The sequence below is a fragment of the Coregonus clupeaformis genome, unplaced genomic scaffold, assembly GCF_020615455.1.
Source record: "Coregonus clupeaformis isolate EN_2021a unplaced genomic scaffold, ASM2061545v1 scaf0873, whole genome shotgun sequence".
Lineage (NCBI taxonomy): Eukaryota > Metazoa > Chordata > Actinopteri > Salmoniformes > Salmonidae > Coregonus > Coregonus clupeaformis.
Genome location: NW_025534327.1, coordinates 191,211 through 216,208, shown reverse-complemented (window position 1 = coordinate 216,208; position 24,998 = coordinate 191,211). Strand labels below are relative to the sequence as shown.

The window sequence follows — 24,998 nt, the reverse complement described above, 5'->3', positions numbered from 1 at the left end:
ATGACCTACTGAAGAGATAAGTCTTCCAGTAAAGACTTAAGGTTGAGACCGAGTCTCGTCTCTCACATGGGTAGGCAGACTGTTCCATAAAAATGGAGATCTATAGGAGAAAGCCCTGCCTCCCGCTGTTTGCTTAGAAATTCTAGGGACAATTAGGAGGCCTGCGTCTTGTGACCGTAGCGTACGTATTGGTATGTACGGCAGGACCAACTCGGAAAGATAGGTAGGAGCAAGCCCATGTAACGCTTTATAGGTTAACAGTAAAACCTTGAAATCAGCCCTTGCCTTAACAGGAAGCCAGTGTAGGGAAGCTAGCACTGGAGTAATATGATCAAATTTCTTGGTTCTAGTCAGGATTCTAGCGCCGTATTTAGCACTAACTGAAGTTTATTTGGTGCTTTATCCGGGTAGCCCGGAAAAATAGAGCATTGCAGTAGTCTAACCTAGAAGTAACAAATGCATGGATTAATTTTTCTGCATCATTTTTGGACAGAAAATTTCTGATTTTTGCAATGTTACGTAGATGGAAAAAGCTGTCCTTGAAACAGTCTTGATATGTTCGTCAAAGAGAGATCAGGGTCAAGAGAAGTAACACCAAGGTCCTTCACAGTTTTATTTGAGACGACTTTACAACCATCTATTCCCCCTCAGGAGACTGAAAAGATTTGGCATGGGTCCTCAGATCCTCAAAAAGTTATACAGCTGCACCATTGAGAGCATCCTGACTGGTTGCATCACCGCCTGGTATGGCAACTGCTCGAGCCTCCGACCGCAAGGCACTACAGAGGGTAGTGCGTGTGGCCCAGTACATCACTGGGGCCAAGCTTCCTGCCATCCAGGACCTCTATACCAGGCGGTGTCAGAGGAAGGCCCTCAAAATTGTCAAAGACTCCAGCTACCCTAGTCATAGACTGTTCTCTCTGCTACCGCTACGGCAAGAGGTACCGGAGCGCCAAGTCTAGGTCCGAAGGCTTCTCAACAGCTTCTACCCCCAAGCCATAAGACTCCTGAACAACTAATCATGGCTACCCGGACAATTTGCACTGCCCCCCCCCCCCATCCCCCTATTTTACTCTGCTGCTACTTTGTTTATTATTTATGCATAGTCACTTTAACTCTACCCACATGTACATATGACCTCAATTACCTTGACTGCCGTGCCCCCAGCATTGACTCTGCACCGGTACCCCCTGTATATAGCCTCCCTACTGTTATTTTATTTTACTGCTGCTCTTTAGTTATTTGCTTTGATTTTTTTTGCTTAACACTTTTTTTATTTGTTTTACTTTGCATTGTTGGTTAAGGGCTTGTAAGTAAGCATTTCACTGTAATGTCTACATGTGGCAAATAACATTTTATTTTATTTTATTTGAGTCCAAATTTGAGGTTTTTTGTTCCAACCTCCGTGTCTTTGTGAGACGCAGCGTAGGTGAACGGATGATCTCCGCATGTGTGGTTCCAACCGTGAAGCATGGAGGAGGAGGTGTGATGGTGTGGGGGTGCTTTGCTGGTGACACTGTCTGTGATTTATTTAGAATTCAAGACACACTTAACCAGCATGGCTACCAAAGCATTCTGCAGTGATACAAAATCCCATCTGGTTTGCACTTAGTGGGACTATAATTTGTTTTTCAACAGGACAATGACCCAACACACCTCTAGGCTGTGTAAGGGCTATTTGACCAAGAAGGAGAGTGATGGAGTGCTGCATCAGATGACCTGGCCTCCACAATCCCCCCGACCTCAACCAAATTGAGATGGTTTGGGATGAGTTGGACCTAGAGTGAAGGAGCAGCCAACAAGTGTGCAGCATATGTGAATTCCTTCAAGACTGTTGGAAAAGCATTCCAGGTGAAGCTGGTTGAAGAATGCCAAGAGTGTGCAAAGCTGTCATCAAGACAAAGGGTGGCTACTTTGAAGAATCTCAAATATAAAATATATTTTGATTTGTTTAACACTTTTTGGGTTACTACATGATTCCATATGTGTTATTTCATAGTTTTGATGTCTTCACTATTATTCTACAATGTAGAAAATAGTACAAAATAAAGAAAAACCCTTGAATGAGTAGGTGTTATAAATATTTGACTGGTACTGTACGTGATTTAGCGTATGTGTGTCTACAAGTGTTTGTTGCATGTGTATCTCTGTGTATGCATGCACACATATCTGTGTGTGTTACTCACAGGCTTGCTTGGTCTCATTGCAGGTGTTGTTGTCCTCCAGAGAGAAGATGGGGGAACACAGGCTGCCGTGGTCCCCAACCCTGGCCTAATCCCTGGCCTAATCCCTGGCCTAATCCCTGGCCTAATCCCTGGCCTAATCCCTGGCCTAATCCCTGGCCTAACCCCTGGCCTAATCCCTGGCCTAATCCCTGGCCTAATCCCTGGCCTAACCCCTGGCCTAACCCCGTGGTCCCCATCCCCAGGCCCTGGCTCAGGTAGGAGGCAGCAGAGTAGTAGGAGTGCATCCGGTACTGGGGAGACACGTTGTGGCTGGATAAGCGACTCTCGCCGTTCGGCATCTGCTTCAGACGATAACACGCACACACAGACAGGTGGGGGGAGAAGAAATTAGACTTTCTCAATCTCAATATGATTTTTAAACAGAGCATTAAACAGAGCTCACAAGTCCTCTCTCAGCTAAAAGGAAGTAAGAAATTGATGTGACGGTAGACAATGCATCATGCATGTGATGTGACTGTCCTTGAAGGTGTTCTACACTCTGTTATCATATACAATATAGGAATCATGAAGGTGTTCTACACTCTGTTATAGTTCTTGGGCACTGGAACAGTGGTGGTTTTCTTGAAGTGTGTGGGGCTACAGCATGAGACAGCGCCATGTTGAAGATGTCCGAGAAGAAGCCTGCCATCTGGTCGGAGTCCGCTCTGAGGACGCGGTCAGGGATTCAATCTGGGCCAGAGGCTTTGTGAGTATTCACTCTCTTGAGAGTTTTCCTCATGTCAGCCTCGGAGAGCAGAAGCACCTGGTCGTCCGGAGCATCGAGAGCCCACCTGGATGGCTCAGTGTGGGTGGTCTCATATCAGGTACAGAATGTGTTGAGCTCATCTGGGAGGGAGGAGTCGGTGGGCATCACACAGCTGCCTGTGGCTCTGTAGTCCGTAAGAGGGAGGAGTCGGTGGGCATCACACAGCTGCCTGTGGCTCTGTAGTCCGTAAGAGGGAGGAGTCGGTGGGCATCACAGCTGCCTGTGGCTCTGTAGTCCGTAAGAGGGAGGAGTCGGTGGGCATCACAGCTGCCTGTGGCTCTGTAGTCCGTAAGAGCCTGTAGTCTTTGCCACATGGGTTGTGTGTCTGAACTGTCGTATTGTGATTCCAGTCTTTTCCTAATGGACCTGCTCGCCTTGTACACATTGTCATCGGGGTTCACTTTGCTGACGTTGAATGCTGCAGTACGGGCTCTCAGCAGGGTACGGATTTCTCCGTTAGTCCAGGGTTTTTGGTTGGGGTATGTCTGGATTTTTTGATGAATCTTGAGATTGATGATGTGTATTCCTCAATGTTAGAGAATGAATCATGGGTAGTTGAGTCCTTGAACATGTGTCTCCCTCTTCTCCCCGTTGGGAGATATTCTTTCCTCTACAATAGGTGTTTGTAGGCGGGAGGTAATACAGGGAGACCTGATCTGATTGGCCGAAATGGGAGGTAATAACAGGGAGACCTGATCTGATTGGCCGAAATGGGAGGTAATAACAGGGAGACCTGATCTGATTGGCCGAAATGGGGATATTACTGGTAGTTGTACAGGTTGATGTAGTAGGCTGCAGGGTTAAGGGTTAAGGGTTAAGGGTTATGGGTTAAGGGTTAAGGTAGGGTAGGGTTAAGGTAGGTAGGGTTAAGGTAGGGTAGGGTTAAGGTAGGTATGGTTAAGGGTTAAGGGTTAAGGGTTAAGGTAGGGTAGGGTTAAGGTAGGTAGGGTTAAGGTAGGGTAGGGTTAAGGTAGGTATGGTTAAGGGTTAAGGGTTAAGGGTTTAGGGTAGGTAGGGTTAAGGTAGGGTAGGGTTAAGGTAGGGTTAAGGCAGGGTAGGGTTAAGGTAGGGTAGGGTTATGGTAGGGTAGGGTTAAGGTAGGGTTAAGGCAGGGTAGGGTTAAGGTAGAGTAGGGTAGGGTTAAGGGTAGGGTAGGGTTAAGCTAGGGTAGGGTTAAGGTAGGGTTAAGGCAGGGTAGGGTTAAGCTAGGGTAGGATTAAGGTAGGGTAGGGTTAAGGTAGGGTAGGGTAGGGTTAAGGGTAGGGTAGGGTAGGGTTAAGGGTAGGTAGGGTTAAGGTAGGGTAGGGTTAAGGTAGAGTAGGGTAGGGTTAAGGGTAGGGTAGGGTAGGGTTAAGGGTAGGTAGGGTTAAGGTAGGGTAGGGTTAAGGTAGGGTTAAGGCAGGGTAGGGTTAAGGTAGGGTAGGATTAAGGTAGGGTAGGGTAGGGTTAAGGGTAGGGTAGGGTAGGGTTAAGGGTAGGTAGGGTTAAGGTAGGGTAGGGTTAAGGTAGGGTTAAGGCAGGGTAGGGTTAAGGTAGGGTAGGGTTAAGGTAGAGTAGGGTAGGGTTAAGGGTAGGGTAGGGTAGGGTTAAGGGTAGGTAGGGTTAAGGTAGGGTAGGGTTAAGGTAGGGTTAAGGCAGGGTAGGGTTAAGGTAGGGTAGGGTTAAGGTAGGGTAGGGTAGGGTTAAGGGTAGGGTAGGGTAGGGTTAAGGGTAGGTAGGGTTAAGGTAGGGTAGGGTTAAGGTAGGGTTAAGGCAGGGTAGGGTTAAGGTAGAGTAGGGTAGGGTTAAGGGTAGGGTAGGGTTAAGCTAGGGTAGGGTTAAGGTAGGGTTAAGGCAGGGTAGGGTTAAGCTAGGGTAGGATTAAGGTAGGGTAGGGTTAAAGTAGGGTAGGGTAGGGTAGGGTAGGGTAGGGTTAAGGGTAGGTAGGGTTAAGGTAGGGTAGGGTTAAGGTAGGGTTAAGGCAGGGTAGGGTTAAGGTAGGGTAGGGTAGGGTTAAGGGTAGGTAGGGTTAAGATAGGGTAGGGTTAAGGTAGGGTTAAGGCAGGGTAGGGTTAAGGTAGGGTAGGGTTAAGGTAGGGTAGGGTTAAGGTAGGGTTAAGGCAGGGTAGGGTTAAGGTAGGGTAGGGTAGGGTTAAGGGTAGGGTAGGGTAGGGTAGGGTAGGGTTAAGGGTAGGGTAGGGTAGGGTAGGGTTAAGGGTAGGGTTAAGGGTAGGTAGGGTTACAGAGAGGCCTACCTGGTATTGTTGGTAGTTATACAGGCTGTTGTAGTAGGCTGCAGGGTTAAGGGTTAAGGGTTAAGGGTTAAGGGTTAAGGGTTAAGGGTAGGGGAGGGTAGGGTTAAGGTAGGGTAGGGTAGGGTTAAGGGTAGGGTAGGGTAGGGTAGGGTAGGGTAGGGTTAAGGGTAGGGTAGGGTAGGGTAGGGTTAAGGGTAGGGTTAAGGGTAGGTAGGGTTACAGAGAGGCCTACCTGGTATTGTTGGTAGTTATACAGGCTGTTGTAGTAGGCTGCAGGGTTAAGGGACGGCTGGTAGAAGTTGTAGTAGGACGTGTCCACCAGGAGGTCAGCTGTTCCCTCAGTAGACTGCCCCCTACTGAACGCTGTGGGGCTGGACGCCAGGCCGGGAACGACTACCTACAGGGACAGAGGATAGACAGGGGTTAGGGTTAGAGGTCAGGGAGGGGTCAGGTATACTGTCCCTCAGGCCACGACTCCCTGCAGGGTAAGAGGAACAGGGTCAGGTATACTGTCCCTCAGACCGGACCGACTCCCTGCAGGGTAAGAGGAACAGGGTCAGGTATACTGTCCCTCAGGCCGGACCGACTCCTGCAGGAGTAAGAGGAACAGGGTCAGGTATACTGTCCCTCAGGCCGGGACCGACTCCCTGCAGGGTAAGAGGAACAGGGTCAGGTATACTGTCCCTCAGGCCGGACCGACTCCCTGCAGGGTAAGAGGAACAGGGTCAGGTATACTGTCCCTCAGGCCGGACCGACTCCCTGCAGGGTAAGAGGAACAGGGTCAGGTATACTGTCCCTCAGGCCGGACCGACTCCCTGCAGGGTAAGAGGAACAGGGTCAGGTATACTGTCCCTCAGGCCGGACCGACTCCCTGCAGGGTAAGAGGAACAGGGGTCAGGTATACTGTCCCTCAGGCCGGACCGACTCCCTGCAGGGTAAGAGGAACAGGGTCAGGTATACTGTCCCTCAGGCCGGACCGACTCCTGCAGGGTAAGAGGAACAGGGTCAGGTATACTGTCCCTCAGGCCGGACCGACTCCTGCAGGGTAAGAGGAACAGGGTCAGGTATACTGTCCCTCAGGCCGGACCGACTCCATGCAGGGTAAGAGGAACAGGGGTCAGGTATACTGTCCCTCAGGCCGGACCGACTCCCTGCAGGGTAAGAGGAACAGGGTCAGGTATACTGTCCCTCAGGCCGGACCGACTCCCTGCAGGGTAAGAGGAACAGGGTCAGGTATACTGTCCCTCAGGCCGGACCGACTCCATGCAGGGTAAGAGGAACAGGGTCAGGTATACTGTCCCTCAGGCCGGACCGACTCCCTGCAGGGTAAGAGGAACAGGGTCAGGTATACTGTCCCTCAGGCCGGACCGACTCCATGCAGGGTAAGAGGAACAGGGTCAGGTATACTGTCCCTCAGGCCGGACCGACTCCCTGCAGGGTAAGAGGAACAGGGTCAGGTATACTGTCCCTCAGGCCGGACCGACTCCATGCAGGGTAAGAGGAACAGGGTCAGGTATACTGTCCCTCAGACCGGACCGACTCCATGCAGGGTAAGAGGAACAGGGTCAGGTATACTGTCCCTCAGGCCGGACCGACTCCCTGCAGGAACAGACAGGAGAGAGAATAAAACTTGATGAACTCTTTTTCAGTCCCACACCATAGCACCATCTGCTGGTGGCAGAACGTAGTCTGTCCTGAACTGATTCTTCTCTTCGTTGGTAAATCAAACACAAACAACGTCATCAATGGATGAAACAAACAAGACAACTAACCTAACTCAAGGAGCAGCATTAAGGCACATTTACCATATCAACAACAGTCCTCATCATCTGTTGGGATATCTGGATTCAACAAAGACACATTTTTCTCAAGCTTCTGACCTATTCAGCTCTCACTATCAGTAGATTAGGAGAAAGAAGTGTTGTGTGTGTATGTGTGTGTCCCTGTTCTGTTCCGACCGTTGTCATCATGGCTGAATCACTGAGTGCTCAACTCCTCTCCTCTCTGTCACCGGTCCAGGGGCCACAAACACACACAGTGGAGGCAGCCTTGACCGGCTTGGTATTCCAGTCCTGAGATGCTATCAGGTTAGAAGGAACAAGCTGTTTCTGCCTCCTTACTTCCTCTACCACGGAGTGATCAAAAGATGGACTGGTGGCTGGCACCAGTACTATACTGAGATTACCAGGACATCAGGACTATACTGATAGTACCAGGACATCAGGACTATACTGATAGTACCAGGACATCAGGACTATACTGATAGTACCAGGACATCAGGACTATACTGATAGTACCAGGACATCAGGACTATACTGATAGTACCAGGACATCAGGACTATACTGAGATTACCAGGACATCAGGACTATACTGATAGTACCAGGACATCAGGACTATACTGAGATTACCAGGACATCAGGACTATACTGAGATTACCAGGACATCAGGACTATACTGACAGTACCAGGACATCAGGACAATGTGATAGTACCAAATCAAATCAAATCAAATTGTATTTGTCACATACACGTGTTTAGCAGATGTTATAGCGTGTGTAGCGAAATGCTTGTGCTTCTAGCTCCAACAGTGCAGTAATATCTAACAAGTAATATCAATTTCACAACATATACCTAATACACACAAAACTAGTAAGGAATGGAATTTAATAAAATACTGTGAGGGAAAAAAGTACTTGATCCCCTGTTGATTTTGTACGTTTGCCTACTGACAAAGAAATTATCAGTTTATAATTTTAATGGTAGGTTTATTTGAACAGTGAGAGACAGAATAACAACAACAAAATCAGAAAACGCATGTCAAAAATGTTATAAATTGATTTGCATTTTAATGAGGGAAATAAGTATTTGACCCCCTCTCAATCAGAAAGATTTCTGGCTCCCAGGTGTCTTTTATACAGGTAGCGAGCTGAGATTAGGAGCACACTCTTAAAGGGAGTGCTCCTAATCTCAGTTTGTTACCTGTATAAGAGCACCTGTCCACAGAAGCAATCAATCAATCAGATTCCAAACTCTCCACCATGGCCAAGACCAAAGAGCTCTCCAAGGATGTCAGGGACAAGATTGTAGACCTACACAAGGCTGGAATGGGCTACAAGACCATCGCCAAGCAACTTGGTGAGAAGGTGACAACAGTTGGTCCGATTATTCGCAAATGGAAGAAACACAAAAGATCTGTCAATCTACCTCGGCCTGGGGCTCCATGCAAGATCTCCCCTCGTGGAGTTGCAATGATCATGAAAACGGTGAGGAATCAGCCCAGAACTACACGGGAGGATCTTGTCAATGATCTCAAGGCAGCTGGGACCATAGTCACCAAGAAAACAATTGGTAACACACTACGCCGTGAAGGACTGAAATCCTGCAGCGCTACAAGAGTCCCCCTGCTCAAGAAAGCACATATACAGGCCCGTCTGAAGTTTGCCAATGAACATCTGAATGATTCAGAAGAGAACTGGGTGAAAGTGTTGTGGTCAGATGAGACCAAAATCGAGCTCTTTGGCATCAACTCAACTCGCTGTGTTTGGAGGAGGAGGAATGCTGCCTATGACCCCAAGAACACCATCCCCACCGTCAAACATGGAGGTGGAAACATTATGCTTTGGGGTTGTTTTTCTGCTAAGGGGACAGGACAACTTCACCGCATCAAAGGGACGATGGACTGGGCCATGTACCGTCAAATCTTGGGTGAAACCTCCTTCCCTCAGCCAGGGCATTAAAAATGGTCGTGGATGGTATTCAGCATGACAATGATCCAAAACACTGGCCAAGGCAACAAAGGAGTGGCTCAAGAAGAAGCACATTAAGGTCCTGAAGTGGCCTACCCAGTCTCAGACCTTAATCCCATAGAAAACCTGTGGAGGGGAGCTGAAAGTTTGAGTTGCCAACGTCAGCCTCGAAACCTTAATGACTTGGAGAAGATCTGCAAAGAGCAGTGGGACAAAATCCCTCCTGAGATGTGGCAAACCTGGTGGCCAACTACAAGAAACGTCTGACCTCTGTGATTGCCAACAATGGTTTTGCCACCAAGTACTAAATCATGTTTTGCAGAGGGGTCAAATACTTATTTCCCCTCATTAAAATGCAAATACATTTATAACATTTTTGACATGCGTTTTCTGGATTTTCTTGTTGTTATTCTGTCTCTCACTGTTCAAATAAACCTACCATTAAAATTATAGACTGATCATGTCTTTGTCAGTGGGCAAGCGTACAAAATCAGCAGGGGATCAAATACTTTTTTTCCCTCACTGTATATATACAGTGGGGTAGAACAAGTATTTGATACACTGCCGATTTTGCGGGTTTTCCTACCTACGGCGTCATAGGTACACTTCAACTGTGAGAGACGGAATCTAAAACAAAAATCCAGAAAATCACATTGTATGATTTTTAAGTAATTCATTTGCATTTTATTATTGTAGTAAGTATTTGATACATCAGAAAAGCAGAACTTAATATTTGGTACAGAAACCTTTGTTTGCAATTACAGAGATCATACCTTTCCTGTAGGTCTTGACCAGGTTTGCACACACTGCAGCAGGGATTTTGGCCCTCTCCTCCTTACAGACCTTCTCCAGATCCTTCAGGTTTCGGGGCTGTCGCTGGGCAATACGGACTTTCAGCTCCGTCCAAAGATTTACTATTGGGTTCAGGTCTGGAGACTGGCTAGCCACTCCAGGACCTTGAGATGCTTCTTACGGAGCCACTCCTTAGTTGCCCTGGCTGTGTGTTTGGGTCATTGTCATGCTGGAAGACCCAGCCACGACTCCATCTTCAATGCTCTTACTGAGGGAAGGAGGTTGTTGGCCAAGATCTCGCGATACATTGCCCCATCCATCCTCCCCTCAATACGGTGCAGTCGTCCTGTCCCCTTTGCAGAAAAGCATCCCCAAAGAATGAGGTTTCCACCTCCATGCTTCACGGTTGGGATGGTGTTCTTGGGGTTGTACTCATCCTTCTTCTTCCTCCAAACACGGCGAGTGGAGTTTAGACCAAAAAGCTCTATTTTTGTCTCATCAGACCACATTACCTTCTCCCATTCCTCCTCTGGATCATCCAGATGGTCATTGGCAAACTTCAGACGGGCCTGGACATGCGCTGGCTTGAGCAGGGGGACCTTGCGTGCGCTGCAGGATTTTAATCCATGACGGCGTAGTGTGTTACTTACATTTACATTTTTTTTACATTTTAGTCATTTAGCAGACGCTCTTATCCAGAGCGACTTACAGGAGCAATTAGGGTTAAGTGCCTTGCTCAAGGGCACATCGACAGATTTTTCACCTAGTCGGGTCGGGGATTAGAACCAGCGACCTTTCGGTTACTGGCACTACGCTCTTAACCACTAAGCTACCTGCCGAGACTGTGGTCCCAGCTCTCTTCAGATCATTGCCCAGGTCCTGCCGTGTAGTTCTGGGCTGATCCCTCACCTTCCTCATGATCATTGATGCCCCACGAGGTGAGATCTTGCATGGAGCACCAGACCGAGGGTGATTGACCGTCATCTTGAACTTCTTCCATTTTCTAATAATTGCGCCAACAGCTGTTGCCTTCTCTCCAAGCTGCTTGCCTATTGTCCTGTATACCATCCCAGCCTTGTGCAGGACTACAATTTTATCCCTGATGTCCTTACACAGCTCTCTGGTCTTGGTCATTGTGGAGAGGTTGGAGTCTGTTTGATTGAGTGTGTGGACAGGTGTCTTTTATACAGGTAACGAGTTCAAACAGGTGCAGTTAATACAGGTAATGAGTGGAGAACAGGAGGGCTTCTTAAAGAAAACTAACAGGTCTGTGAGAGCCGGGAATTCTTACTGGTTGGTAGGTGATCAAATACTTATGTCATGCAATAAAATGCAAATTAATTACTTAAAAAATCATACAATGTGATTTTCTGGATTTTTGTTTTTAGATTCCGTCTCTCACAGTTGAATTTGAAGTGTACCTATGATAAAAATTTACAGACCTCTACATGCTTTGTAAGTGGGAAAACCTGCAAAATCGGCAGTGTATCAAATACTTGTTCTCCCCACTGTACATGCTAACCCCAAGCCTAAGTACATGCTAACGTTTATTTCTTTGCTAAGAGATATATATATATACAGTGAGGGAAAAAAGTATTTGATCCCCTGCTGATTTTGTACGTTTGCCCACTGACAAAGACATGATCAGTCTATAATTTTAATGGTAGGTTTATTTGAACAGTGAGAGACAGAATAACAACAAAAAAATCCAGAAAAACGCATGTCAAAAATGTTATAAATTGATTTGCATTTTAATGAGGGAAATAAGTATTTGACCCCCTCTGCAAAACATGACTTAGTACTTGGTGGCAAAACCGTTGTTGGCAATCACAGATGTCAGACGTTTCTTGTAGTTGGCCACCAGGTTTGCACACATCTCAGGAGGGATTTTGTCCCACTCCTCTTTTGCAGATCTTCTCCAAGTCATTAAGGTTTTGAGGCTGACGTTTGGTAACTCGAACCTTCAGCTCCCCTCCACAGATTTTCTATGGGATTAAGGTCTGGAGACTGGCTAGCACTCCAGGACCTTAATGTGCTTCATCTTGAGACACTCCTTTTGCCTTGGCCGTGTGTTTTGGGTCATTGTCATGCTGGAATACCCATCCACGACCCATTTTCAATGCCCTGGCTGAAGGAAGGAGGTTCTCACCCAAGATTTGACGGTGCATGGCCCCGTCCATCGTCCCTTTGATGCGGTGAAGTTGTCCTGTCCCCTTAGCAGAAAAACACCCCCAAAGCATAATGTTTCCACCTCCATGTTTGACGGTGGGGATGGTGTTCTTGGGGTCATATGCAGCATTCCTCCTCCTCCAAACACGGCGAGTTGAGTTGATGGCAAAGAGCTTGATTTTGGTCTCATCTGACCACAACACTTTCACCCAGTTCTCCTCTGAATCATTCAGATGTTCATTGGCAAACTTCAGACGGCCCTGTATATGTGCTTTCTTGAGCAGGGGAACCTTGCGGGCGCTGCAGGATTTCAGTCCTTCACGGCGTAGTGTGTTACCAATTGTTTTCTTGGTGACTATGGTCCCAGCTGCCTTGAGATCATTGACAAGATCCTCCCGTGTAGTTCTGGGCTGATTCCTCACCGTTCTCATGATCATTGCAACTCCACGAGGTGAGATCTTGCATGGAGCCCCAGGCCAGGGGAGATTGATAGTTATTTTGGTTTCTTCCATTTGCGAATAATCGCAAAAACTGTTGTCACCTTCTCACCAAGCTGCTTGGCGATGGTCTTGTAGCCCATTCCAGCCTTGTGTAGGTCTACAATCTTGTCCCTGACATCCTTGGAGAGCTCTTTGGTCTTGGCCATGGTGGAGAGTTTGGAATCTGATTGATTGATTGCTTCTGTGGACAGGTGTCTTTTATACAGGTAAGAAGCTGAGATTAGGAGCACTCCCTTTAAGAGTGTGCTCCTAATCTCAGCCTCGTTACCTGTATAAAAGACACCAGGAGCGAGAAATCTTTCTCATTGAGAGAGGGGGTCAAATACTTATTTCCCCTCATTAAAATGCAAATCAATTCATAACATTTTTGACATGCGTTTTTCTGGATTTTTGTTGTTATTCTGTCTCTCACTGTTCAAATAAACCTACCATTAAAATTATAGACTGATCATGTCTTTGTCAGTGGGCAAACGTACAAAATCAGCAGGGGATCAAATACTTTTTTCCCTCACTGTACATGCTAAACTTAAAGATAGATTAACTGCCATCATGTGACGTTGCTCCCTCCTCAGCCTCAGCCTTATTGATAGATCAACTCTCACCAAAGTAACTTTAGTAACTAAATATTAGTTCTGCCAGGGGGAATCCTTCAGTTGACTGTTTAAACAGAACACAGTGTCAGACAGATAAAGAAACCAAAATATTGAGTCAAATAGTGGAATTCAGAACCAGGTGTCTGATCCTCTGCTTACATGAAGAAGTGTAGATAAGTTGGGTTATGGTTAGATGAAGTGTAGATAAGTTGGGTTATAGTTAGATGAAGTGTAGATAAATTGGGTTATGGTTAGATGAAGTGTAGATAAGTTGGGTTATAGTTAGATGAAGGGTAGTTAAGTTGGGTTATAGTTAGATGAAGGGTAGTTAAGTTGGGTTATGGATAGATGAAGGGTAGATAGGTTGAGTTATGGAGATGAAGGTTGCCAGGTGTGCGTAATGAAGGTTGCCAGGTGTGCGTAATGAAGGTTGCCAGGTGTGCGTAATGAAGGTTGCCAGGTGTGCGTAATGAAGGTTGCCAGGTGTGCGTAATGAAGGTTGCCAGGTGTGCGTAATGAAGGTTGCCAGGTGTACGTAATGATGGGTTGCCAGGTGTGCGTAATGAAGGTTGCCAGGTGTGCGTAATGAAGGTTGCCAGGTGTGCGTAATGAAGGTTGCCAGGTGTGCATAATGATGGGTTGCCAGGTGTGCGTAATGAAGGTTGCCAGGTGTGCGTAATGAAGGTTGCCAGGTGTGCGTAATGATGGGTTGCCAGGACCGGTAGTTAGTAGACCGGTGATGTCGAGGTTATGGTTCGATGAAGGGTAGATACGTTTCATCATTATTGTTTTATTGGAATATGTTCATACTTCTCATATTGTTTCAAGGCTCGACATTAACACTTGCCCGGGGCAAGTAAAAAAAATTGTCGGACAAGCAGAATATAGATTTAAGTTGTCCGAATGGAAAAGTAAAAAAATCACTAAAAAACCACAATATCAAACAATTACTCCCATCAGAATTGGACCAGAATGTCCTCCACATGAAATATTTGTGCACTGTCCTGCCAATGTCTGCAGAGCCATCAAAGTAGAGTTCCATTGCATTGACAGGCAGTCTATCAATCACTTGCGGTCCCGAGATCAAAGGCTTTTGAGATCAGACCGGCAGAGCTGCATGTAGCCACGTGAGCACATTTGTTGATATTCCCTTGCTAGTTAGTGAGTTATTTGCCCAATTATAGCACATTTTTGGTCGGCAAACAGGGTTCGTAGGGTTATGAAAATCCTGCAAAGGTCATGGTGTGTGCATCACCTGCATGTGTGCCAGTGTGATTGGGCCCGTGGGCCGACCCCCTTTTGTAGGTCCCCACTGATTTTGCTAGTCACTCTCACTCAGATATCATATTAAAAACTGCATTGCAGAATGTGTAGAATTGCAGCAAACTTGTTTTGAAACTGCAGCATTTGTCTCTACGCACCATGTCAAAATGTCTAGAATTGCAGGAAATTAACTGTAAAACTTCATTTTTTTCTGTCCGCTAAAATGTTTTGCTCGCAAAATGTCACTTAGGGCCCCCAAAAGGCTGGGGCCGGCTCTGGCTGCATGTGTGGGTAGCAGACTGCTGCCACTCATGATATGTTCAAATGCTTTGTGGCCCCCACCCCCATCAAAGTTGCCCATCCCTGGCTATCTATCCCTATCAATCCCTATCAATCCCTATCTATCCCTATCTATCCCTATCTATATCTATCCCTATCTATCCCTATCTATATCTATCTATCCCTATCTATATCTATATATCCCTATCTATCCCTATCTATCCCTATCTATATCTATCTATCCCTATCTATCCCTATCTATATCTATCTATATCTATCTATCCCTATCTATATCTATCTATCCCTATCTATCCCTATCTATATCTATCTATCCCTATCTATCCCTATCTATATCTATCTATATCTATCTATATCTATATATCCCTATCTATCCCTATCTATCCCTATCTATATCTATCTATCCCTATCTATCCCTATCTATCCCTATCTATATCTATCTATATCTATCTATCCCTATCTATCCCTATCTATCCCTATCTATCCCTATCTATATCTATCTATCCCTATCTATCCCTATCTATATCTATCTATATCTATCTATCCTATCTATCCTATCTATCCCTATCTATCCCCTTCTATATCTATCTATATCTATCTATCATCTATCTATCTATCTATCCCTATCTATCCTATCTATCATCTATCTATCCTATCTATATCTATCTATCCCTATCTATATCTATCTATCCCTATCTATCCCTATCTATCCTCTATCCCTATCTATCATCTATCTATCCTATCTATATATTATCTATGTATCTATCTATCCCTATCTATCCCTATCTATATCTATCTATCTATCTATCTATCTACCTATCTATCTATCTATCTATCTATCTATCTATCCTATCCTATCTATCTATCTATCTATCTATCCCTATCTATCATCTATCTATCTATCTATCTATCCTATCTATCTATCTATCTATCTATCCCTATCTATCATCTATCTATCTATCTATCTATCTATCTATCTATCTATCCCTATCTATCCTATTATCCCTATCTATCATCTATCTATCTATCTATCTATCTATCTATCCCTATCTATCTATCTATCTATCTATCTATCTATCTATCTATCTATCTATACTATCTATCCTATCTATCTATCTATCCTCTATCTATCCCATCTATCCCTATCTATCTATCTATCTATCTATATCTATCCCTATCTATCTATCTATCTATCTATCTATCTATCCTATCTATCCTATCTATCTATCTATCTATCTATCTATCTATCCCTATCTATCCTATCTATCTCTATCTATCTATCTATCTATCTATCTATCATCTATCTATCTCTATCTATCTATCTATCTATCTATCATCTATCTATCCCTATCTATCCTATCTATCATCTATCTATCAATCTATCTATCCTATTAAATCTATCTATCTATCTATCTACTATCTATCTATCTATCCCTATCTATCATCATCTATATCTATCTATCCTATCTATCTATCCTATCTATCTTATCTATCTATCTATCTATCCTATCATATCTATCTTCTATCATCTATACTATCTATCCTCTATCTATATCTTCTCTCCTATCTATCCATATCTATATCTATCTATCCCTATCTATCCCTACCTATATCTATCTATATCTATCTAGTCTATAAAATAATGATAGACCTACAGACAAACTAACCAGCCAATTCAAAACATTTTGAGACAGGCTTGACTATGCAAAGAAGCCAATAGGCAGAGGGGAGGCTGTCTGATGTCTGATTCTCTGTTTGGTAATAATAATAATAATAATAATAATAATAATAATAATAATAATAATAATAATAATAATAATAATAATAATAATAATAATAATAATAATATTTTGTCAAATGGTTCCTTGTTAAGTCACAATTTTGGCCCATAGTGTTACAGACCATTATAAGTGACTTGAGCTTTCAGACAAGTAAAAAAATCAGTCCTACTTGTCTAAAGGACTGGTGGCTAAAAACGTTAATGTCAAGTCCTGTGTTCATACTTCTCATGGCAATTGGATCAACTGATCTAATCCCAATAGTTAGTTGTGGTAGTCATGGTATAATACTGGGATATAAACATAGGGACCAGATGATATTTACATCAGTAACACTAATACGTTTGGACATGGGTCGGTGTGTGTGTGTGTGTGTGAGTGTGTGTGTGTGTGTGTGTGTGTGTGTGTGTGTGTGTGTGTGTGTGTGTGTGTGTGTGTGTGTGTGTGTGTGTGTGTGTGTGTGTGTGTGTGTGTGTGTGTGTGTGTGTGTGTGTGTGTGTGTGTTATATACAGTCAGGTCCATAAGTATTTGGACAGTGACACAATTTGCATCATTTTGTCTCTGTACGCCACAATGGATTTGAAAGGAAACAATCAAGATGTGCTTTAAGTGTAGACTTTCATCTTTCATTTAAGGGTTTTGTCAAAATGATTGTCTGAACCGTGTCGGAATTACAACCATTTTATACATACAATTTTAGGGTCTCAGAAGTAATTGGACAAACTAACATAATCATAAATTAAATTGTGAGTTTTAATACTTGGTTGCAAATCCTTTGCAGTCAATGACTGCCTGAAGTCTGGAACCCATAGACATCACCAGATGCTGGGTCTGGAACCCACAGGCATCACCTGATGCTGGGTCTGGAACCCACAGGCATCACCAGATGCTGGGTCTGGAACCCACAGGCATCACCAGATGCTGGGTCTGGAACCCACAGGCATCACCTGATGCTGGGTCTGGAACCCACAGGCATCACCAGATGCTGGGTCTGGAACCCACAGGCATCACCAGATGCTGGGTCTGGAACCCACAGGCATCACCAGATGCTGGGTCTGGAACCCACAGGCATCACCTGATGCTGGGTCTGGAACCCACAGGCATCACCAGATGCTGGGTCTGGAACCCACAGGCATCACCTGATGCTGGGTCTGGAACCCACAGGCATCACCAGATGCTGGGTCTGGAACCCACAGGCATCACCAGATGCTGGGTCTGGAACCCATGGCATCACCAGATGCTGGGTCTGGAACCCACAGGCATCACCAGATGCTGGGTCTGGAACCCACAGGCATCACCAGATGCTGGGTCTGGAACCCACAGGCATCACCAGATGCTGGGTCTGGAACCCACAGGCATCACCAGATGCTGGGTCTGGAACCCACAGGCATCACCAGATGCTGGGTCTGGAACCCACAGGCATCACCTGATGCTGGGTCTGAACCCACAGGCATCACCTGATGCTGGGTCTGGAACCCACAGGCATCACCTGATGCTGGGTCTGGAACCCACAGGCATCACCAGATGCTGGGTCTGGAACCCACAGGCATCACCTGATGCTGGGTCTGGAACCCAGGCAGTCACCAGATGCTGGGTTTCTTCCCTGGTGATGCTCTGCCAGGCCTTTACTGCAGCTGTCTTCAGTTCCTGCTTGTTCTTGGGGGTGTTTTGCCTTCAGTTTTGCCTTCAGCAAGTTAAATGCATGCTCAATTGGATTCAGGTCAGGTGATTGACTTGGCCATTGCAGAACATTCCACTTCTTTGCCTTAAAAAAGTATTGGGTTGCTTTCGCAGTATGCTTCGGGTCATTGTCCATCTGCACTGTGAAGCGCCGTCCAATGAGTTTTGAAGCATTTGGCTGATTCTGAGCAGATAATATAGCCCTTAACACTTCAGAATTCATCCTGCTGCTTTTTGTCAGCAGTCACATCATCAATAAATACAAGGAACCAGTTCCATTGGCAGCCATAGATGCTCACGCCATAACACTACCTCCACCATGCTTCACAGATGAGGTGGTATGCTTTCGGATCATGAGCAGTTCCTTCCCCTTCTCCATACTCTTCTCTTCCCATCATTCTGGTACAAGTTCATCTATGTCTCATCTGTCCATATGATGTTGTTCCAGAACTGTTCAGGCTTTTTTAGATGTTTTTTGTGAAAACTCTAATCTGGTCTTCCTGTTTTTGAGGGCTTACCAATGGTTTACATCTTGTGGTAAACCCCTCTTTATTTACTCTGGTGAAGTCTTCTCTTGATTGTTGACTTTGACACAAATACTCCCTACCTCCTGGAGGGTGTTCTTGATCTGGTCAACTGTTGTCAAGGAGTCTTTCTTCTCCAGGGAAATCATTATTCTGTCATCCACCACAGTTGTTTTCCGTTGGTCTTCCGGGCCTTTTGGTGTTCCTGATCTCACCAGTGCGTTCTTTCTTTTTAAGAATGTACCAAACAGTTGATTTGGCCACCTAATGTTTTTGCTTTCTCGCTGATGGGTTTGTTTTGATTTTTCAGCCTGATGATGGCTTGCTTCACTGGCAGTGGCAGCTCTTTGGACTTCATTCTGAGGGTTAACAGCAACAGATTCCAAATGCAAATGTCAAACTTGAAATCAACTCTAGACATTTTATCTGCTTCCTTGAACTAAATGAACTAATGAGGGAATAACACACACCTGGTCATGGAACAGCTGAGCAGCCAAACACACACCTGGTCATGGAACAGCTGAGCAGCCAAACACACACCTGGTCATGGAACAGCTGAGCAGCCAATCACACACCTGGTCATGGAACAGCTGAGCAGCCAAACACACACCTGGTCATGGAACAGCTGAGCAGCCAAACACACACCTGGCCATGGAACAGCTGGGCAGCCAAACACACACCTGGTCATGGAACAGCTGAGCAGCCAAACACACACCTGGTCATGGAACAGCTGAGCAGCCAATCACACACCTGGCCGTGGAACAGCTGAGCAGCCTATCACACACCTGGCCATGGAACAGCTGAGCAGCCAAACACACACCTGGTCATGGAACAGCTGAGCAGCCAATCACACACCTGGCCGTGGAACAGCTGAGCAGCCAATCACACACCTGGCCATGGAACAGCTGAGCAGCCAAACAGACACCTGGTCGTGGAACAGCTGAGCAGCCAAACACACACCTGGTCATGGAACAGCTGAGCAGCCAATCACACACCTGGTCGTGGAACAGCTGAGCAGCCAACACACACCTGGTCATGGAACAGCTGAGCAGCCAAACACACACCTGGTCGGGAACAGCTGAGCAGCCAAACACACACCTGGTCATGGAACAGCTCAGGCAGCCAAACACACACCTGGTCATGGAACAGCTGAGCAGCCAAACACACACCTGGCCATGGAACAGCTGAGCAGCCAAACACACACCTGGTCATGGAACAGCTGAGCAGCCAAACACACACCTGGTCATGGAACAGCTGAGCAGCCAAACACACACCTGGTCATGGAACAGCTGAGCAGCCAAACACACACCTGGTCGTGGAACAGCTGAGCAGCCAAACACACACCTGGCCATGGAACAGCTGAGCAGCCAAACACACACCTGGTCGTGGAACAGCTGAGCAGCCAATCACACACCTGGCCGTGGAACAGCTGAGCAGCCAAACACACACCTGGTAGTGGAACAGCTGAGCAGCCAAACACACACCTGGTCATGGAACAGCTGAGCAGCCAATCACACACCTGGTCATGGAACAGCTGAGCAGCCAAACACACACCTGGTCATGGAACAGCTGAGCAGCCAATCACACACCTGGTCATGGAACAGCTGAGCAGCCAATCACACACCTGGTCATGGAACAGCTGAGCAGCCAAACACACACCTGGTCATGGAAACAGCTGAGCAGCCAAACACACACCTGGTCATGGAACAGCTGAGCAGCCAAACACACACCTGGTCATGGAACAGCTGAGCAGCCAAACACACACCTGGTCATGGAACAGCTGAGCAGCCACTCACACACCTGACCATGGAACAGCTGAGCAGCCAAACACACACCTGGTCATGGAACAGCTGAGCAGCCAAACACACACCTGGTCATGGAACAGCTGAGCAGCCAAACACACACCTGGTCATGGGAACAGCTGACAGCCAATTGTCCAATTACTTGATGTCCCTTAAAAAGGGGGGACCACATATAAAAAAGTGCTGTAATTCCTTCACCGTTACACCCCCCTCATTTGGATGTAAATACCCTCAAATTAAAGCTGAAAGTCTGCACTTTCAGCTCATACTCTATTATTTAATTTCAACTCCAACATGCTGTGGTAGACGGCTCCAATAATACTAACTTGGTCAGTGTGTAAATATTAATGGACCTGACTGTACCTGCATTGAAGGTGAGGCACCAGCGGCAGGTGATCGTCCTCCAGACGCCGAGGACGACGTCTCCAGTGGGCTCATTCTTCACAACAACCTCCTGACTGGGCAGACTGACCGGACTACAGGCCCCATCTCCTCCTCTTGAGCCTGCTGCCTGTCGCAGAGCCACCTGGACACACACAGGGAGAAAGAGGCACACACACACACACACACACACACACACACACACACACACACACACACACACACACACACACACACACACACACACACACACACACACAGTTAGTTACTTTACAGACAGACAGACAGACAGACAGACAGACAGACAGACAGACAGACAGACAGACAGACAGACAGACAGACAGGCAGGCAGGCAGGCAGGCAGGCAGGCAGGCAGGCAGACAGACAGACAGACAGACAGACAGACAGGCAGGCAGGCAGGCAGGCAGGCAGGCAGACAGGCAGGCAGACAGACAGACAGACACAGACAGACAGACAGACATTGCCAGACAGCCAGACAGACAGACAGACAGACGACAGACTGATAGCCAGCAACGAACAGACAGACAGACAGACAGACAGACAGACAGACAGACAGACAGACAGACAGACAGACAGACAGACAGGCAGACAGACAGACAGACAGACAGGCAGACAGACAGACAGACAGACTGACCTGATGTAAAATGCATGTGGAGAATATTATTGGGTTTGCTTTGACCACAGCCTGCTTTTAATGAATATTAGATCCTATCTTTGTCCACCAAATCTGCCTACATATAAAAATATATGAATTCATGCATATCAGTGAACTTGTAAAAGGCTTACAGAATAGAAACAATTGGATATTTCAAACTTTATAAATGATTTATTGTCTCACAGTCATATAGCCTGAAGAAGGCTTGCTGACAGACAGGGAGTGACTTCATCTTCTTCCGCCAGCAGATTAGGCGTCTACATGTAGCCTAGCTGAATAAAGTATTGACCTTGGGCTAATAGATGTAGCTGGAGCTGAATTCCACAAAGCCTGGTCTCTGATCAACTCAGTTGGTGGAGTTCATCAGAAACTTCATTCACCTTGGAGTTTGTTTTAGTAAACTACAGGTTGCCCAAATAAAAATGTATTCTAGTAAATTATAGTTTACACATTTACAATGCATGCATACAGCAGCATATCATTTCAGTAAAATCAATAGTGTCAGTTAGCCTTCCTGTACAAGTTGACACTATCTTATTTCAATAACCTGATTATTTGTTGGTCTCCACATGTATCTGTCTGTCTGAGGGAAACTCCAGCATGATGGCCGCCAGCCAGATTGTAGCCATCTAGCTATTCAATGTATCCATGTATCTAAACAAATGACTTTGTTGTGCTAAACTGTGTAAATACGGAACACAAACAAACTGTAGGATGAAAAGAAAACAAATCTGACAGACTATTTGAAAACTACAGTAGCAACACTGTAGCTAATAAGTTGTTGCTAACATTAACTAGCTAGCTAGTTCCACACAACGCAATGCATTTGGCAATGCACAATCCATTTATGCATTTAATTGCAAAACACCATTATTTACATTTACTGTGAAAAAACGCAATGCATAGCTTAATCGTACGAACCTAATACAATGCACTGCTACATGTGTTTGCCACAACTACAGTAGTTCCCTACCTGGGCAGCCATAACTCTCTGCCGCTCCGCGATCAGTTTGCATTTCTGGCACTGGCAGTCTCTCCAGTTGCAGAAGCGCTTGTATCCCCTTCAGGGGCGACTAGCATAGCCGTGGTTCCTGCACCGGGAGCACTTCACATCCGCGGGGTTTCTTCCGGCGATGCAGACAGGGACCGGCACACTCCAGCAGCTTGGTCTCCGTCGTCGCTCATGGCCGGGGTGGTAGTGCCAGCTAGTGGTGAGTAGTGACAGTGGATCTTCTGGCCGGCTGCAGGAAAATCTTCAGCTAAAAAAACGGATGCTCGACGACCAACGGCTCTCTCTGGCGACACAAGTGACAACAGGCACAGTGAGTTCATCTTATTGAAGTTTTTAAATGTCGCGAGAAGTTGAAGCGATATTCAGAACCTCCCCAAGGTTACTGTCCCACGTGTTTTCTCACCGTTCAAAGCCACTGTGGACCGTTTGGCCCGGATCAAACAAGGCCATAGGGGAGATGATGGCTGGCCCGACCCAGCCCAGTCCAGGCGGGCCCTCTCTCTCTGCCCCTCGCGACCGCAATCCTGCCATTGTATGATGAAAGATCTATCTGGCAGGAAGTTATGTGTTAACATAATGCTTTCCCCCCTATAGTTAATGTAGGCAACAGTGCCAGGCCTATCACATGTGGCCTTGCAAAGCCCTCTGAAAGCTACCCAGTGGACATAAGACGTGATAAAGACGTATTTTTCTGGTTGAAATTAATGTTTTTATTTAATTTATTTAACCTTTATTTAAACAGGGAGTCACATTGAGATTAAAAATCTATTTTACAAGAGAGCCCTGTACACATTACAATACAAACTGACTAATAAAACAACATACACATGTATCTGTATAAAACAATATAATTCAGCACACAATAACAAAAAAATACATATTTAATAAAAGCAAATAACATTCAACTACATTAAGGTACATACATTAAATACATAGAGGTCCTCAATCTGCCTGCTTGGCACCAGCACATGTAACTGCAGTGAACTCTGCAGATTGTTCCACAAATAACCAGATCACAACCAGATTAAGATGTCTTTTTCATGACGTCTTTTTGACGTCTTATTTTGGTTAATATCTGGGTTTTGGTTGAAATCTGATTATCTAAGTTATCTAAATGCTACTCAATTAACAGACACCAATCTACGGTATATAAACATGTGCATAGTGTTTTACGGGCCACGCACCACGTTACACATAAGACACTAGAACCATTACAATTATTACAATTGGAGTAATGTTGTTTTCAGCAGGGTGATTCAGCTTAGCGCATTTGGCAAACAACTAGCTGGCAAGCGCACCAAGGGTTAGGGTCTGGTGGCAATACTGTACCCAGTCAACACACTGGGCTCTGGCCTATTCCGTTTGAGACTCGGGGGACTAATGCATTTCTTGCATTTCTTGTTGGACTGCGTTTTTGGACAAGGAGGTTAATTTGGTAGATCCATTTGTACTATCGAGGACTGTGAAGAGAACAGTGGGAAAGGTTGGATTCAATCAAGGTGACTAGAATTGGCCTTGTTTTGTTTAATTGTGTCGATGAAGAACAGAAGAAGCGTGACTGGATCTGGATCTGGCAATATTGTCCACGTCAGAAGTAAAATGTATTGATCTTGGAGCAGTCAGAAAGTCCCAGGAGTGGTCAGTGCACGTCACCTGACCCGTGTATGGAAAATGGAGGAAGGGAGAAAAGCTTGTGGATATTATTGTTGTTTGAGGAGACTACCTGAACATGTGAAGCTTGGATATGTGAGGTACGGTGAGAGCATTTGTGTCCAAACCATTACAGTGTGGGAATTGTAAAGGGTATGGTCACGTGTCAAATGTTTGCAGATGGTTAGAAGTATGGTATTGAAGAATCTGTGAATGGAAAATGTTGCAACTGTGGTGTGGATCATACTCCGGACTTCCTTGAGTGCCCTGTTAGGGAGAAAGAGGTGGAGGTGTCAAGAATCAGGGCTGTACAACAGATCTCCTATGTGGAGGTGGTGAAGAGAGTTGAAGGGGACAGAGGCAACAGTGTTGAAGATATGGCGGTGGATGCATTGCAACCAGTTGCTAGTGTTTTAAGTTAATCGAGTGATCTGGATACACTCATTGCGAAGAAGGTGGATTTTGTAACGTTTATAGCCACAGTGATTAATTGTACAGCACAAGTGTCTAAGAAGTCCAAGAAGCTGGACATCATTATATCTGCAGCCGATACGTGTTTGGGCCTCTCTGACTTCCGCGGCAGAAGCACTGCAAGGACTATTGACGCCAGAAAATGTCCCGATTAGAATTTGAGAATGTAATATTAAAGCAGATTTATTTTGTTTAGTTAAAACGTATTTATTTTTTGTTTGTATGATTTTTACCCCGCATCCTTATTATCCCAGCGCGCGGTAAGTGGCGGAATGCACATCCAATTGTTCGAATGCCGTTACACCAGAGAAGACAAAGAAGTTCCAGCTAAAACTGGGATTGGAATCTGTGGCCCTAGGGCGCACCCTTAAGGGTCCTGGTGGGAAACACATCTGCCAGTCCTAGCCCTAGGGCCCACCCCCTTAAGGGTCCTGGTGG

At 45.7% G+C, this 24,998-nt stretch overlaps 1 pseudogene; it reads right to left on the bottom strand.

The window, feature by feature from the left end:
* Positions 1-2,186: 2,186 nt before the first annotated feature.
* LOC123485860 lies at positions 2,187-22,612 on the bottom strand (annotated as a pseudogene).
* Between the last annotated feature and the right edge of the window lie 2,386 nt (positions 22,613-24,998).